General features: G+C 43.0%; 1 protein-coding gene across 3 annotated transcripts in view; it reads right to left on the bottom strand.

Annotated features, from left to right (window-relative positions):
- Window positions 1–12,574, bottom strand: part of DPF3 (double PHD fingers 3) — a 292,610-nt gene that overhangs the window by 221,020 nt on the left and 59,016 nt on the right. The window lies entirely within an intron of this gene.

Genomic DNA, 12,574 nt, shown 5'->3' with positions numbered 1-12,574 from the left:
AGACACAGGGGACAGGAAGTGGTGAGAGGACAGAGCAGTGCAGCTCAGATGACAGAGACACAGGTCAATCTGGGAACACAGAAGCCAGTAAAACCCTGACAGGATTCAGTCTGGAGGGAAAAAAATCCCAACTGATAGAAACTGCTGAGAGCTTGCAGCTTTTAAAGCCCTTCTAGCAAAAGGATCTTTGGAAGCTTTGCAAACCCTGACCACACAGCCAGTCAGCCGCAGCCCGGCCCACAGAGCTGAGAGCTTTTGCTAAATCAGAACAAACCTACTCACAAATATCTCATCCTGGCCTCCCCCTGGCACCCATTCCTTTCCTGTCTGTGTGTCTGCCTTCCTCGGAAATGAAGTTGTCCCCGAGCAGAGGGGGAGAGTGCCCAAGAGGCCAAGGGGAGCTGGGGGGCCCAACGGCAATCTCAGCTCCACTGCTCGCTAGCCACTGACCCTGGGCAAGGCACTGAATCTTTATGAGATTCATTTTTTAATCTGCAAAAGTGGAGACAGAGAAGCTGTGATTGGGGACTTTCCTGGAGGGCCAGTGGTTGGGACTTCTCACTCGCAGTGCAGGGGACATGGGTTTGATCCCTGGTCAGGGAAATATTAATAAGATCGGCATGCTGCATGGTGTAGCCAATTTTTCTTTTTTTCTTTTAAAGCTGTGACTGGAAGGTTGGTGGGAGGACTGAGATTGAACACAGAGCCTGGGTCGCTCCAGGAGGGCTGGTCCCCCACCTCCCCACCTTCCTCTCCAAGGCCTCCAGCACCTTGTTCAACGTGGGGAGGATGCAGATTAGTGAGCGTTAATTTTAAAGTTGGGGAGACAAAAGGATATGTATATAAAACAACCAGTCATGAATTTAATTGAATCCCCTCTAACAGCACCCTTGCCCACCCACCCACCTTCCCCCATAGTCTCTCAGTAGACCTATTTTAGCAGGGCCTCTGTGTTTACAACTCTCGGTGGACACCATCCATATTCTATTCTGTGAGCCCAGAAGGGAGCATCATTCAATAGACATTACCCCCAGGGGTGAGCAAAGTTGCAGCCCTACTAAAGCACTTTTTTAGTGTTACCATCTTCAGGAAGGCTTTTCTGAGGCTTCCCATGGCTTCCCTCTTTCTTCTTGCAGTGCCAGAAGCATTTCCTTATGGAGCTCAGTAAATTCTGCCTTTATAATACTTGAGGTATGTTTATGTGTACAATTGCAGCAAGGGTTGGATCTGACCTTTATATTCCCTGCAGCACCTAGTAGGATACTAATTCATTTCACAAGGCCAGCATTAACCTGGTACCCTAACTAGTCAAAGGCATTACCAATTTTTTTTATTTTAAAAACCTCAACCCTTACCTCACACCATATATAAACATTAACTCAATACGAATCATACAGCTAAATATAAGAACTGAAACTATGAAACTTCTAGAAGAAAATGAGGAAGAAAATCATTGTGACTTTGGATTAAGCAAGGAGAAAATGGCAACCCACTCCAGTATCCTTGCCTAGAAAATCCCATGGACAGAGGATCCTGGCAGGCTATAGTCCATAGGGTCACACAGAGTTGAACACAACTGAAGCAACATAACACAGCACTCAGCAGCACAAAGATTTCTTCGACAGGACACAAAGTGCATAATCCATAGAAGAAAAAAAATTGATATACTGGACTTGATCAGAATTTAAAACATCTGCTCTTTGAAAGGCACTAATAAGAAAATAAAAACACAAGCCACAGATTTGAAGCAAATATTTGCAAATCGTATATCTGATAAAGTCTATGTAGTCAGAATATATAAAGAACTCTTAAAACTCAATAATAAGACAAATGACCCAATTTTTTTAATGGCCAAAAGAACTGAATAGACATTTCACAAAAGAAGTAATACAGATAGCCAAAAAGCCTGTGAAAAAAAATGTTCAACACCATTAGTCATCAGGAAAATGCAATTAAAATCACAATGAGATATCACTGAACATCCATTATACTGGCTAAAATTAAAAAGACTGGCAATGCCACACATTGGCAAGGATATAGAATAACTGGAACTCTCATGTACTGCTGGTGGGAATGCACCACTTTGGAAGGCACTTTAGCAGTTTTTATAAAATTAAATACACACTTCTGACCCAGCAATCCCACTCCTAGGCATTTGCTGAAGAGAAATGAAAACATATGTCTGCACAAAGACCTACGTATATAAATGTTCATAGCAGCTTTATTTATAATGCCCCAGACTTGGAAACAGCCCAAGTGTTCATCAATTGATAAATGAATACACAAGTGGTGAAACATGCATACAATGGAACGCATCCATACAGTAACTGGGATGAATCTTAAGTGCATTGTATTAGTTTCCTATTCCTGCTGTAATGAATTATCACAGGCCTAGTGGCTTAAAACACTACACATTTACTCTCTTATAGTTCTAGAGATTGTAAGTCCAAAATCAGTCTCCCGGGGCTAATGTCAAGGTGTCAGCAGAACTAGATCCTTCTAGAGGATCTGAGGAGAAAATCCCTTTATGTTTGTCAGTCTCTAGAGATGACCTGCACTCCTTGGCACATGCCCCGTCCTCAAGGCCACCAGCAGAGCATCTCTCTTCCCCACCTCCCACCTCTGCTTTGAAGGAGTAGGAGTTTCACCAAAGGCACAGAGGCATAGCAACTTTTGGGAATTTCAGTATTTCCAGGGTATATGATATTACATTTCAAAGATAAAGAAACTAAGATTCAGAGAAATCAAGTACCTCACCCCAGGTCTAGGACACGGTGAAAAACAGAGATCAAGACCAACCCCAAGAAAAAGAAATGCAAAAAAGCAAAATGGCTGTCTGAGGAGGCCTTACAAATAGCTGTGAAAAGAAGAGAAGTGAAAAGCAAAGGAGAAAAGGAAAGATATACCCATTTGAATGAAGAGTTCCAACGAATAGCAAGGGGCGATTAGGAAGCCTTCCTCAGCGATCAATGCAAAGAACTAGAGGAAAACAATAGAATGGGTAAGACCAGAGATCTCTTCAAGAAAATTAGAGATACCAAGGGAACATTTTATGCAAAGATGGGCTCGATAAAGGACAGAAATGGTATGGACCTAACAGAAGCAGAAAATAATAAGGAGAAGTGGCAAGACTACACAGAACTGTACAAAAAAGATCTTCAAGACCCAGATAATCATGATGGTATGATCACTCACACTCACGTAAAGCCAGACATCCTGGAATGTGAAGTCAAGTGAGCCTTAAGAAGCATCACTACGAACAAAGCTAGTGGAAGTGATGGAATTCCAGTTGAGCTATTTCAAATCCTGAAAGATGATGCTGTGAAAGTGCTGCACTTAATATGCCAGTAAATTTGGAAAACTCAGCAGTGGCCACAGGACTGGAAAAGATCAATTTTCATTCCAATCCCAAAGAAAGGCAATGCCAAAGAATGTTCAAACTACCACACAATTGCACTCATCTCACACGCTAGTAAAGTAATGCTCAAAATTCTCCAAGCCAGCCTTCAGCAATACGTGAACCGTGAACTCCCTGATGTTCAAGCTGGTTTTAGAAAAGGCAGAGGAACCAGAGATCAAATTGCCAACATCTGCTGGATCATGGAAAAAGCAAGAGCATTCCAGAAAAACATCTATTTCTGCTTTATTGACTATGCCAAAGCCTTTGACCGTGTGGATCACAAGAAACTGTGGAAAATTCTGAAAGAGATGGGAATACCAGACCACCTGACCTGCCTCTTGAGAAACCTGTATGCAGGTCAGGAAGCAACAGTTAGAACTGGACATGGAACAGACTGTTTCCAAATCAGGAAAGGAGTACTTCAAGGCTGTATATTGTCACCCTGCTTATTTAACTTATATGCAGAGTACATCATGAGAAATGCTGGGCTGGAAGAAACACAAGCTGGAATCAAGATTGCTGGGAGAAATATCAATAACCTCAGATATGCAGATGACACCACATTTATGGCAGAAAGTGAAGAGGAACGAAAGAGTCTTTTGATGAAGGTGAAAGAGGAGAGTGAAAAAGTTGGTTTAAGGTTCAACATTCAGGAAACTAAGATCATGGCATCCAGTCCCATCACTTCATGGCAAATAGATGTGGAAACAGTGGCTGACTTTCTTTTTGGGGGCTCCAAAATCACTGCAGATGGTGACTGCAGCCATGAAATAAAAAGATGCTTACTCCTTGGAAGGAAAGTTATGACCAACCTAGACAGCATATTGAAAAGCAGAGACATTACTTTGTCAACAAAGGTCTGTCTAGTCAAGGCTATGGTTTCTCCAGTAGTCGTGTAAGATGTGAGAGTTGGACTATAAAGAAAACTGAGTGCCGAAGAATTGATGCTTTTGAACTGTGGGGTTGGAGAAGACTCTTGAGAGTCTCTTGGACTGCAAAGAGATCCAACCAGTCCATCCTAAAGGAAATCAGTCCTGGGTGTTCACTGGAAGGACTGATGTTGAAGCTGAAACTCCAATACTTTGTCCACCTGATGCAAAGAGCTGACTCATTGGAAAAGACCCTGATGCTGGGAAAGATTGAGGGCAGGAGGAGAAGGGGACGACAGAGGATGGGATGGTTGGTTGGCATCACCAACTCAATAGACATGAGTTTGGGTAAACTCCAGGAGTTGGTGATGGACAGGGAGGCCTGGCGTGCTGCGGTTCATGGGGTCACAAAGAGTCAGACACGACTGAGTTACTGAACTGAACTAAACTGAGTGTTCAGGCACAAGTCCTCAGAATCCAAATCCAGAGATTTTCCCAGTACCTGTGAGCCATCAAACATCCCCACACTGACCTTGAAGGCCTCTAGCCTTGGGTGCTGAATGGGTACCTCCACCATGTCTCAGAGCCCTGTGCCCCCTGCCCACTCCATCAGAGATGACCCCTGCCTCTGAACACCTCGAAGCAGCTCAGCCTGTGGCATCAACATGACCCTGGGTCTTTGGTTCCCACCACCCTGGGGCCAGCTGATTCCCAGCCCCAGTTGGATGAAATTATTACCTTAATAAGATTGATATTTGCATCCTGCTTTTTATTTGTCTGCACTCGTTCACATAGATTATTTTCCTTGAATTTCCCATTGTATGAGGCTAAGGGTGCCCTAGTATCAGTCTCACTTCATAGATCAGAAAACTGAGGTGCTGGGGATGGAAGAAGGCTGGCCACACTCACGCAGCAAGTGTGTAAAAACCAAATCAGAATTTACTGTGGGCTCCCTGCTCCCCGCACCACGTACATGCGAGCATGCTAAGTCACTTCAGTCAACCCTACGGACAGTAGCCTCCAGGCTCCTCTGTCCATGGGATTCTCCAGGCAAGAATACTGGACTAGGTGGCCATGTCCTCCTCCAGGGGATCTTCCTGACCCAGGGATCAAACCTGCATCTCTCACATCTCTTGCACTGACGGTTAAGAACCGTGGGAAGCTCTCCCACAGCACAAGTGCCTATAGCTCAGAGAACAGAACTGGGGCAAGCCTGCTAACCTCACTGAGCCTCACCTTTCCTGACCTGTAGGACAGATAATGGGGTAATGTCTGCCCTGCCCATCACACAATGTATAAACAAAAAAGTTGCAAAAGGTAGAAGAAAGTGCATAAAAGTATTTTGGATACTCAAAATGTACAAAAGGTAAGGAACTGTTCTGATTATATTCTCAAGGAATGTAATTTTCTTTGTTTCTTTCATTCCCTCAGAAAGCCAGTTTCTTCTGCCTTCTTTATTTCTGGTTAAAGCAGAGAAGTTCTAACCAACAGCTCAACTTGAATCTCAAGGTCAATGTTGAATTCTACCTTCCAGTGTCACCCTTTCAGGAATCACGAACTGGCAAGTCCCCACGCCCACCCCCATCCCATCCTCTCTTTAAAGCTAGAAATTGCCAGGTCTCACTTTCTGTTCTCAGTCCCTCTTGTCTCTCTCCAATCAGAACCAACCTACACATTGCTAAAGCAACACTCCCAGCATATCTCTCAGTGGCTTGTGCCCCCCCCACCCCAGGGGACAGAGTCTGAGGGTCCTCCACAGGCTGCCGCTGCCCCTGCCAGCCTCTCTGACTTGTCTCCCACAACTGCTTCTTGCCAGGCGAGGCCAAATGGCCCGCATTTCACGAAAGCTCTACCCTCTGCTTACCTTGTACCCCCCTTTGTGGGTCTGCATGTGCTTAGTTGCTCAGTCGTGTTTAACTCTTCTCCACTCCATGGACTGTAGCCCAGCAGGCTCCTCTGTCCATGGGATTTTTCAGGCAAGAATACTGGCGTGGGTAGCCATTTATTTCTCCAGGGGATCTTCCTGACCCAGGGATCGAACTTGCGCTTCCTGTGTCTGCCTGCATTGGTAGGAGGATTCTTTACCTGCTGAGCCAGCAGGGAAGATATATCTCCTCTAAGAACTCCCCTTCCCACTATTCACTCAACTGTTGAGGAAGAATCAAATGAGTCCTTCAACTCTTCACATAAACCTCAACACATTCCAAGTGAAGCAAAGAATTAAGGTTAAAAAAAATTTTTTTAAAGAAAGAATTATATAGGTGATTATCTATCTGATAGCTGAATGGGAGTGTGGAATTTCTAAGATAAACAGCAGTGAAATAAATCAGTGGCTCACAAAAGAAAAACAGTAACATCTACTAAATTCTACTTGTTTTAAGTGGATATCAGTATCAAAAATAAGTTAGTAAAATCAAACTTGACCTCATGTGAATACAGAAAGTAACTTCAAATTGATCATAGAATTAAATTAAGCATTAAGATTATAAAATTTCCAAAAGAAAACATAAAGGAAAATCTTAGTACAGGCAAAACTTTCTCAGGACACAAAAGCAAGAAACACAAAAGGAAAAGATAAAGTTGAACTTTGTCAAACTTAAAAGTTTCTATTCTTCAAAAGACTCTTAAAGACGGGAATAGCAGTTGCCCAACTGTGTTAGTGGAATTGATCTCACTGAATTGTATATTTAACATAATTAAAATGGCATCTTTTATGTTACATATATTTTACCACAATGGGAAAAAACACTCTGTTAGGAAGATGAATAGGCAAAACACAATCTGAGGGAAATTATTCATCATACCTACATATGAAGGACCTATATCTAAAATACATAAAGAACCCTAGCATTTCAGTACTGAGAAGACAAACCAATTTTTTTTTTAATGGGCACAGATTTGAATAAACACAGTCAACAAGCACATGAAAATATACTTAATATCATTAGTCATCAACTGAAACTATAAGACACCACACCCACTAAAATAATTAAAATTTTTTTAATTGATAATATTAAGTGCTGGTGAAGATGCATAGCAACCAAAATGCTCATACATTTTTGGGAATATAAAACGGCTCAGCCACTTCAGAAGAGTGTGGCAGTCGCTTATATAGAAACATGAGCTTGCTATATGACTGAGCAGCTTCATGTCTACGAATTTACCCAAAAAGGGAGGGAAAAATGTCTACAAAAAGACTTGTACACAGTTGCTCACAGCAGCTTCATTCATTGTAGCCAAAAACTGACAACGACCCAAATGTCCATCAACTGGTGAATGGATAAAAAATTGTTGTATATTCATAGAGTGGAATAAAAAAGGAACAAACTACTACCATACACAAAAACAATAATGGGTAAATCTTAAAAAAAAAAAAAAGGCTAAGTAAAATAAGCTAGATTCTAAAAAACACATACAGTATGATTCTATTTACATGAAATTTTAGAATCAACAAAACTAATCTATAGTGTTAGAAAGCAGATCACTGGTTGCCTGGGGCAAGAGATGGGGTGGACTGCAAAGAGGCCCAAGGGAATTTGGGGAGAATGATAGGAACAGTCTGTCCTGGTTGTGGTTACATGGGAATATACACTTGTCAAAATCCAGAGAACGATATACTTCAATGAGTACAGTTTATTGTGTGTAAATAATATCATAATAAAGTTGGTTTAAAGTAATATAAAAGTCAAACCACAAAGTACTAAAAATATTTGCCACATATATGTCAGATATGACAAATCAATATCAGTAAGTGCCCACACAAGTTGATATTAAAAGCATTGACACCTTAACAGATAAAAGGCCAAGGACACAGATAAGCCACAAAACAGGAAATAAGAATAGCTAATAAACAAGTAAAAAATTTTAAAAATGAAATGCCGTATTTCACATATCAAGTTTGTTTAATGATAAGGCTACTATTGTAGGGCAAGATAAGCACCCTTCTGGCAAAAACATAAATTGGTACATCTCTGGAACACAGTTTGGCAATAAGGATCCAGAGACAACAATTTCTTGATTATTTGACTTACTTCTAGGAAGCTATGCTAAAAATAATCAAAACTAGAGATCAATATGCAAAAATTTTCATTACTGACTTAAGATAAGCCACTACACTGAGTAAATATGAATATCAGTACAATAAAATATCAAATGCTTGTCCAGAGTAGGAACTTAACAAATATATTTTAAATGTACTTTTATTTACTATATATGAACTTTTTAAGAAGAAGCTATATAGATGACTTACACTAGTGGGTAAGAAATGTATATATATATTTTCTCATTATAACAAAGATTAGAAATCACCCAAATACCCATCAAGAGAGGTGAAATTAAATAAATCATGGTGTATCCACACAATGAAATACAGTACATCTGTTAAAAATAGGACAGATATATACCTATTGATATGGGTCTCTGAAATATATTGTTAAACTGAAAAAGCAAGGTGCAGAACAGAGCATTTAGAATGCAGCTATTTTAAGAGAGAAAAAAAGGATCAGTTCAGTTCACTCACTCAGTTGTGTCCAACTCTTTGCGACCCCATGAACCGCAGCACGCCAGGCCTCCCTATCCATCACCAACTCCCGGAGTTCAACCAAACTCATGTCCATTGAGTCGGTGATGCCATTCAGCCATCTCATCCTCTGTCATCCCCTTATACACATTTATACTCATAGAACAACTCCAGAAAGAATAGGGAAGAAACAAAATGAGTGACAGTGGTTGGCTCTGTGTTAAAGAACTAGGGGGACTTCCCTGGCAGTTCAGTGGTTAGGGGTCTTCCCTGGCGGTTCAGTGGTTAGGGAGCCAAGCTTTCACTGCCATGCGTGTGCACTCAGTTGCTAAGTTGGGTGCAACTCTTTGAGGCTCCTCTATCCATGGAATTTCCCAGGCAAGAATACTGCAGTGGGCTACCATTTCCTCCTCCAGGGGATCTTCCCGACCCAGGGATTGAACCTGCATCTCCTGCATTGACAGGCAGATTCTTTACCATTGAGCCACCTGGGAAGCCCTTCATTGCCACGGCCAGGGTTCAATCCCTGGTCTGGGAACTAAGATCCTGCAAGCTGAGAAATGTGGCTAAAAAAAAAAAGGTAAACTGCAGAACTAAGGTCTGAGGATGGGAGAAGACTTATCTTCCTCTCCTGTTTACTCTCTGTAGTGTTTTAATTTTTTACCACTTTAGAGGTCTTTCTTTTTCAAAAAGTAAAGTCCTCTTTAAAAAAAAAAAAAAGAACACGATTTTTTAGGAGAAGAAAGGAAAGTATTATGAGTTGAATCATGTCTTCTCAAAAGGCATATGTTAAAGTCCTGATCCACAGTATCCCTGATCTTACTTGGAAACAGGGTCATTGCAGACCTAACTAGTTAAAATGAGGTAGTTAGGGTGGGCCCTAATCCTGTCTGGGCTTCCGGGTGGCTCAGTGGTAAAGAATCTGCCTGCCAAAGTAGGAGACAAGGGTTCGATCCCTGGGTTGGGAAGCTCCCTGGAGAAGGGAATGGCTACCCACTCCAGTATCCTTGCCTGGGAAATCCCATGGACAGAGAAGCCTGACAGGCTGCCGTCCATAGTGTCGAAAAAAGAGTTGGGCACAACAAATAATTCAGTATGACTGATGTCCTTATAAAAAGGGGAAATTTGCACACAGAGAAAACACTGTATGAGGATAAAGGCAGAGATGAAGTGATGCTTCTAGAAGCCAAGCATCATCAAAAACTGCCAGCAAACCTCCAGAAGCTAAAAGAGGCCCAAAGAGCTCTCCCTCAAAACTCTCAGAAGGATCCTAGCCCACTAACACCTTGGTCTTGGCTTTCTGGCCTCCAGAACTGGGAAGCAGTAAATTTCTGTTGTTTAAGCCTCTTAGTCTGTGGTACTTTATTACAGCAGACTAATATAGGGAGGAATATTAACATGAAATCAAACAACAACAAAAAATAATAATAAGGTTCACAACGATCAAACCTACCATTCTAGAAACAAACATATCAACACCTCGTCCCATAACCAATCCACCCATCACCTCACCCCACTCCCATGCCTGTAGCAATGGGTAAATGGCTTCACATTCTCTGTCCCTCCCTGCCCCACCCACTCACACACACGTACACACACACACACATACACACACACACACATACACACAAACACACACACACACAAACACATACACACAAACACACACACACATACACACAAACACACACACACACAAACACATACACACAAACACACACACACATACACACAAACACACACACACATACACACACACATAAACACTTAATTTTTAAAGGTACAACAACAAAGGCATGTGGCTTTATTACAATCTCGTGCGCGCGTCAGAACCGTCTCACTCACCTAAAGAGCACTGGGCCATTGTCCAGAATCCCATGGTGTTGCATCAAAGACACTGGAAGAGAAGAACATGCTAGAACACCCCTGGTAACTCCAGCTAGTGACTCAGCTTTTGTCTGTGGCATGGAAGCTATCCATTCCAACAGTGCCCAAGACCATCTTCAACAAGGATGCCGTAGCTTCCACAACTATACTGTAGTTCTGTCAGCCATTGCACCCAGAGTACCACCTGAACAGAGCTGCTCCTGGGGCAAGAGCACTAACAGCAAGGTCCCACGCCATCTGCCTCCCCCAACGCCTCCAGTGCAGGCTCCAGACCACACCCCGCCCTGCCCCCCACAAGACCTCATCAAGTTTCCCAGCAGCCCTTGCTCCCACCTTCTAGACTGGAAGGCTAGAATTTTCTTTACAGGGGCCTTTCCTTTTGTCATCCCTATTTCTGGCCAGAGCAAAGAAAGCAAAACAGAAAGCCACTAAAGCAAAACCAAACTCTTGGTCATAAAAAGCAAGTGAGCTGGGGGAGATTTTATAGTCAGAGCTCAGAAGTTCAAAAGACCCTTTAGCTGAGATTTCAAAATGGCAGCTAGCTAAATGCCATTTGGTCTAAATCTGCTTATCCAAACGTCCCTCCCAATCTCCAAGGGGTGTCCATAATTACTAACACAGCCACCTGCAAATGTGGAATCTGAATCTGCCTTCTTTCAAAGATTAGAGAGGTGGGACCACGAATCTTAGCTCCCAATGCCAGAGAAGAGGTTGGAAGGGAAGAGAGAAGGGGAGACGGGAGACCTTCACAGCAGCATGCAAGGACGCGGCAAGCTCGGCCCATCCCATATCTCAGCTATTATGCATTCCCAACTGGCTTGGCCAAAATCCAGGGAGACTCCAGACTGGTGAGTCTGTGAATGTGAGGCAGAGATAAGCGACACTGAGAGGGAGCCCTCACCCACAGTTATACATGGGCTGCAGTGCTGCTGGAGCAAGGAGCCAAGGGAATCTTCCATTTCCAAGACATTTCTGCACTCTGTCCTGCTCCTGGAGATTAAGAATTCTCTTTATTGGCTTTCTCCCACTCTCTGGAAGGTAACTAAGCAGTTACCCTGAGAACACAAAAAATCAGGGGGATTTGGAAGGGTTTTTTTTTAATGTGTTAAAACATGTTGACCTTAGATACTTGTTTGGAATAAAAGTGGTACAGTAGGAAGTTCATTCTTTCGTTCATCTCTGGGGCAGTCATCCTGTGCCATGCCTCTGATAGACAGGGAGGAGACCCATCGTCAACCTCAGCAGGGGATCTGCTTTGGGAACTCAGGAAAAAAGGTGCATATCCTTCCAGAAGGAGGCTGGGCCTCTGCGGAAGGGCAGATGAAATCGGACAAACAGAAATAAGAGGAAGGCTCTCTTAGAGGGGGGAAGAGCATGAGCAAACTTCAGAAGAGGGTGATGCTTGGCCTAGCAATGAGACTGGCTGGGGGAAGGGCAGAAAGACTTGATGGCAACTGAGGGATCTAGTGCTGGAAGTTTATCCACCCCCTTCACCGACTCTAGGGCGTCCCTGAGTGTGTCTTATGCACCCTCCAAAGAGCAAACTCCAGCAACCTGGGGCCCCTGTGAAGTCTAGAGGACAGGAATGTCTGCCCCAAGCCTTACCCGGGGGTCAGACGCCTGGAAAAAATTCCTGAGATTATTTGGTGTTGTCTGAGATGGATCTGGAGCCTCACTGGCTGAAGACAGAAGCGGCTTTTGGTGGGGCTGCCAGGCCTGGTCTGTGGCAAGCTTGAGGCACTGTCATGTATCAAAACGTTGGCACTTGCTGTTTACCAGTCTGGATCTGCTTTCCTTTCTCTTCTTTTATTCACTGTGATCCTTACAAACCATCTCCTCCCCGAAGATCTGATCCCTTCATTTGCAATTAATCCACTGCCCTTTACACTCCTCCAACAA

The sequence above is a fragment of the Oryx dammah genome, unplaced genomic scaffold (genome assembly GCF_014754425.2).
Source record: "Oryx dammah isolate SB20612 unplaced genomic scaffold, SCBI_Odam_1.1 HiC_scaffold_26, whole genome shotgun sequence".
NCBI classification, from domain to species: Eukaryota; Metazoa; Chordata; class Mammalia; order Artiodactyla; family Bovidae; genus Oryx; species Oryx dammah.
Note: the sequence above shows the minus strand (reverse complement) of the source record. Positions and strands in the feature narration are given on the sequence as shown.